Genomic DNA, 6,032 nt, shown 5'->3' on the forward strand with positions numbered 1-6,032 from the left:
CATCGACAAGTTTCAAAAATATAATTCAACCATCAATCTCTATTTATATAGTTAAGGAAGTTTGAATATCTCGTTTACTTTTTACTGAACGTAGTAACATAAACATAGGTAATCACTACATTGCCAAGATTACAATTTCATATTCCTTGCCTTTTGCTCACATGAAGCACAAAATCAGAAGAATTATTTTGACTAATGCGGAAAAAACCTCAGCAATAAGAATATTTCATTTCTATTGCAATGGAAATAACTTAACAGTACATAGACCAGCTCTCGCAAGCTGGCTTATTGCTTCTTTTGATCTGTCATGCTAAACCTAAAGTACATGGTTGTGGAGGAAGGTCTCTTTACAGACTATAATTGAACTTTCTTCATTGTATTCCAGCTGGTTTGGCAAAGGGAGGCAGAAAGTTTGAGGCAGCAACTGCATAACTTGCGGTAAAATCATCAGCACGACCATGGTCCAACCTACAGCAAATAAAAAATAGGAATTGGAACAATTTTCCACATGCCAGTCATGAAATAAATTCACTCTCTTGAGTATACCTTTAAAACTAAATGAAATCCAAGATAATAGTTCTTGAGCATAGATGTAGACTATATGCATGGTTTCAACTACCCCATGGAAATCAATGGGCATATGTGATCCTCAGCAGAGAAACACATACCCGATTGCAACTGAAAAATCCATCTTCTGTTCCATGCCACCAATTTAGTTTTTCATCTCCTAAGTGCCATTGTTGTCATAATGAAGGTGACCGTAGTACCACACAGGGGATGAAAAAATTCATCCCCTGTGTGGCACTGCCATCCATTATGACAGCGATGGCACACAAGGATAGGATAGAAAAAAATAAGTGATGGCATGGAAAGTACCAAAGATTTTTTTCAGTGGCAAATCGAGAACTTAGTTAACATTCAGTGGCATATGGGGAATTGTCTCATTGTTAAGAACTCCTGGCACAAGTAACAATCTTCTATCTATTAAACGTTACCAGTACTTAGCTACCGTGACTTAACCATGCTTAGTTAGTTCGACACTTTGGAGCATGGATGCTGTAATTACACTGATACTGATCTGCTTGAATTGTTTACCAATACCGTCACATATGAGAGTAGCTCCATATGAATGTAAGTTCGTCGTATACTGATTCCCTCTAGTGCATATCACATGATATATGAATTCATCCTATCACAACTTTTATGCCTTCAATACGAGGTTCATGTACTCCTGATCAGCGAGCTTCGTACATGTGGAGGTCTTACAGCAATGGTCATCACATCAGTATAAACAAGCACCAAACTCAACACTAACTTCCAGTAGTACAATGTTTTAGTATGCATAGCTTGTGAAGTGAACAAAGTAATACACTCCAGTCACTCCCAAGGGATAGCTAGGAAATCAAATGCTGATGCTCAAGACTTTGGAAATCTAGCTTTAAGTGACAAAATTACCTAGAATAGAGTGTAGTCACAACTCACAACAATATGTTATTTTTTACATAAACCCTTTTTCCCTAATAACAGCTCGGTTTTCACGTAAGATCATTTCCTAGTTGACAGTACAAACCAGATAGGGTGAATAGGCTGAGAAGAGATTAATCTTTACGTGAACTTTTGTATCTAATTAATCTAATTAATCTGAAAAGTTCTCATGACAATTGACAACGTTTTATTTTTCATAGCTTGTGAAGAAATCTTACAAGTTTCTCGCAAGTTACGCAGTTGCTGCCTCTAGCTTGCTGCCCCCAGATGCAAAACCTACAAAAGTTCACGTAAAGATTAGTTCAATGAAATATCAAGTATCGCACATAAGAAATATTAACTATTTGCTATGTTATCACCACAATGAAGTGCTCATCAATATTGGCCACCACCATAGAAATATTTACACACGCAATGATGGTAATATGCAACTTTAAAAACCCCTTCGAGGTTCCTTCAATTAAGGTCTGTGTCTCATGTACGTTACGATGTCATCTTTTTCCGACAGCTTATAATAAACTTTATGGAGGGATCTTCAACAGATCCAGTGGCATGTATCTAAACATACCTAAGATGCAAGCAATCAGATCGAAACACATGTAGATGATTCATCAACCTGGAATAATAGATCAAGCACGCAGTGATCAAGCCATAACAAGATCTGTGCTGACTCTTGTATTTTATGTTCCGCACGGATCAAAATACTGAAGTCAAACAGAAAAAGAAAAGAGATTTGGGTGAAAAAAACTGCAAGGTGTTTTATGCACACATCCCTTGATGTGCCATGAGATCTAGGAGATCAACACAAGCTTCAAAAGGCAAAGCTGACAGCAGATTCACATGCAGGGTGGCCAGATCATAGTACTAACTATATATGCTCCATGCATGACAAAATCAGAAAATGTTCAAAACAAAAACTTATCTTGCTCAATTACTTTAATTAGTTACCTGGATATACAGATCAGATCTTTAATCCCATGCCATAGCACTAAGCTTGCTTCTCCATAGCACAGCTTGACCCCTCATCACTCGTAACCCTAGAAGAAGGGGGAAGCGGAACACAGAGCTGAGCTGGTGCAAAGAAGGGGACGAGACCGAGTCTACTTTTATAGCCAAAAGAGCAGAGATGAGGCCACAGGCAGTGGGGGCCAAAAAAGTCAGAAAAGTAACTAGGGAGTTATTATAAATTGTATTAGTGGAAGGAAACGTCACTTTGCATTTGCAGACAAGAAAAATACTCCCACTTGCGTGGAGTAGCTTCGCTCTTGGACGCCGCCTGTTTAAAATGAGTACAATCTTTTAGTTCATGCTGGGTCTTGGTTACAAATTAGATTCCCATTAAAAAAAATCATCACAAACAGGTAATGACAGACAGATGGGCAGCTCATTTTCAATCCACTTTTGTAAATGTAGCTTCCAAGGTATGGTCTTGCATGCGCACATAATTCCATTAGCCACCAGTCATGGTTAATTGGTAGTAACAGTTTGAACATGGTTAATTGGTAATAACAATTTCATGTGTCCGACATGTACATACCTATACTTTGCAAATGGCCTTGCATTTGTTTACTTGCTGGTTGGGCTGGCCACGGTTTCGTCGAAGCTGCGTGCGAGGGGCACAGGGCACGAATCTTTTTGCCTCTTGGATTCTGCCCTGTCAAGCTGCCCTTCAACTGGGCTCACCATCCTAAGCTGTGCTTTTCATCACGAGTGTCTGGATCTCGATCCATCGATTGGCTTCATTAGAAAAGGAAAACAATGGTTAGAGTTATAAGCTGCAATTCGTCCGTCCAAGTCCAACGGTGCAGCTGCATCATATGTACTTTACTAATGCTTGCTGTTACGACAGATTGACAATTATTGAGTAGTCCTATTCCTTAGTGCATTGGGACCTGTAATGTCATTGTTATGAGCGGGAGTGAAACGGTGTAATGCGTACATTGAGTTGTTCCTCTTTTGTTAGAGTACCGGATAGTTGCTCAAAGCATGAACATGCGAGAATGCTACTAGAGGCCGCAAGGTCAAACTCCAATATACCTACGAATTCAAATAACCCACAAGGAGTATTGAAAACAATGGCTGTAGAATTCAAACGTTGGTGGTCAATGTAGGAAGCCATATGACGGGAAAATGAAACTGCCAGTTGTGTTGGTATGGGAAAAACGAATCGCAGATATAAACCAATTCACCAAGAAAGAAATAGGAGAAAGATGACCAAAATCCTAATCATGCATATCAATAACTGTATTTCACTATACCTAAGTTTCATCGTTGTAAGATCTCCATAGCTCTACTCGATCAGGCTTCAATTTCCCATTAAACACTTCAGTCGCGTCCCTTCTACCAGAGGCTTAAATATTCCTTTTCCATCATTGAGATGTGTTCAGCATGAGTTTATGATCACAAATGCAGATTGCAACATCCCACTCGCAATGCTCTGACCTTTTTTTAAGAAAAATCAAGAGCAAATGATAATGAAAACGTTGATATGCACATTATTCCACAAAGGAACAGGATGGGAAAGGAGACATCAATTGCACCCGTGCATAAGTATCACATACGAGCATTGTTGTTAAGGCGGTAAGGTGAGGCATGGCGACCCACCCCCTTCCTATCGCCTAGGCGCTGAAGGCAAGGCAAGGCGATGCCATACACAAAGCCATACATGTAGCAGAATGTACTTCTAGAGGAAAAATGGAAATAAAAAGGGGAAAAAAAGATAGACAGGCCAGCTTAAGGCATAACCCACTCAACCAAGTCAGTCCAATTCGTCCCTAACCCACCCCCAACAGGCAACTAAACCTAATTGCACCCCTTCTCTCTTTGTCCTCCCCACCACGTCTCCTCCCACCACCACAAAAAAGGTCATCAGTGCTAGCACAAAAATAGCATCAGTGCTAGTTTTTGATCCAGTATTGATACTCGTTATCAGTGTCAGTTTGTAAGTTCAGTCGGCAGTATTGCTATTTTCCAAAAAAAAAATGAAAAAAAAAAAGAAAATCAATCATCTCACATAAGCAAATCGAAAGCATTCGGTAATCATACCATAAGTCCAATCATCTCACAACAGTGATTACAATCATCTCACCTAGAACAATCGAAAGCATTCAGTAATCATACCATATTACAATCATCTCACAGAGCACAATCTTTAAGCATTCAGTAATCATACCATATTACAATCATCTCACATAAGCAAATCGAATAACATCAGCAAACCAATCCGAGTGTGGGATATCTGAAACATTTCCTTCTACAGGAATTGAAATGGTCATTCCAGGAAAGAAATTATTGCAACTAATTTTTACATGCCCAATTCCAATACAAACTTTGGCAACTGATTGCATGATTTCACCATCAATACAAGATTATGCTGACCTAAACTACCCTGGTAGGATAAAATGAGCATCCCTTATGAACTTAATCTGAAGAACAAAGTACTTTCTCGAAAGAAAAAAAATAGCCAGTTATTCATCCTTATGTTTTCACCTTATATAATACATTTATCTAAAGTTAGTATCACATACTAACAAACCAAAATACGAAAGGAATGCAGATCTAACTACTCTGAAGAAGGGCCACACAACAGCTGAAACGGAAGGGGGGCAAAGATGCAGCAGCTTGCCAGTGGTGTGTAGAGACCCATGACCACATATTGAACCACATTTCTTTCGATAAATGGCAGGAAAAAAAAAGACATAGAAGGTGTAACCTAGCGCCAAGAAGACCGCAATCACCACTACCTGCACCCATCAACAGGGAAGCAATACACATAAGGAACAAGAAGAAGAGCAGCAACAAAAATAAAAGATAAAAAGGCACCAAGCAAGAAGTGGACCTGAAGAGGATGGTATGGCAGCTACCATCCATGCCTCCTCATTGCCAATAATGAAGAAAAAAGAACCCCTCTTCGGAAATCGACACCAAGAAACGGGGAAATAACAACGCTCAGGAATCACCAGATGTTGATGAACCAAGAACCATGGTTTTCCCCCCTTTTGCTTTTCTTCCCTTCTGGTGAGGGAGGCTGGTGAAGGGAGAGAGATGTCGGTGAGGGGAGAGAGAGAGAGAGAGAGGCCAGTTAGGGAGGTTGGGAGGAGGAGGCTGGTGAGTGTGGATGTTTGGGCGTGAAGAGATAAGGGAGAGAGAAATAGAGAAAGAGATAAGAAGGATGCCGGACCTGAGTCATGAGCTAAAATTAGACTATATTAAAAATTTTGGTCCAGAGATTGTATTAGTGTCAGTTCAAATTATAAATCGACACTGATAGTATCAGTGTCGGTTTATAATTTGAGCTGGCACTGATACTGGGTTCAACTCGGCTTAATCATTGATCGAGCGCAAAAAGTTACGAACCAGTATTGATACTTCATCAGTACCGATTCTAGCCTAGCCGGCACTGATAACCCAGTTCGGATGACATGTTCTATTGTAGTGTCCCCAACCACCGCCATCTCTCTTCCTCTTCTCCCTCTCGTCCTGCCCCTCCCACTTCATCATCCTCCAAGCTTCTTACTATTGCCCGACTGTAGCTCACCACTGCCCCA

General features: G+C 40.1%; 1 long non-coding RNA gene across 1 annotated transcript; it reads right to left on the reverse strand.

Moving 5' to 3' along the window:
• Positions 1-328: 328 nt before the first annotated feature.
• On the reverse strand, positions 329-2,554 carry LOC133895880 (uncharacterized). Its single transcript, XR_009905669.1, has 3 exons — positions 2,434-2,554; positions 1,704-1,761; positions 329-468 (listed from the first exon to the last, which is right to left on the reverse strand). It is a non-coding gene; the product is annotated as an uncharacterized LOC133895880 (long non-coding RNA).
• Between the last annotated feature and the right edge of the window lie 3,478 nt (positions 2,555-6,032).

This window comes from Phragmites australis, chromosome 16 (assembly GCF_958298935.1).
Source record: "Phragmites australis chromosome 16, lpPhrAust1.1, whole genome shotgun sequence".
NCBI lineage: Eukaryota > Viridiplantae > Streptophyta > Magnoliopsida > Poales > Poaceae > Phragmites > Phragmites australis.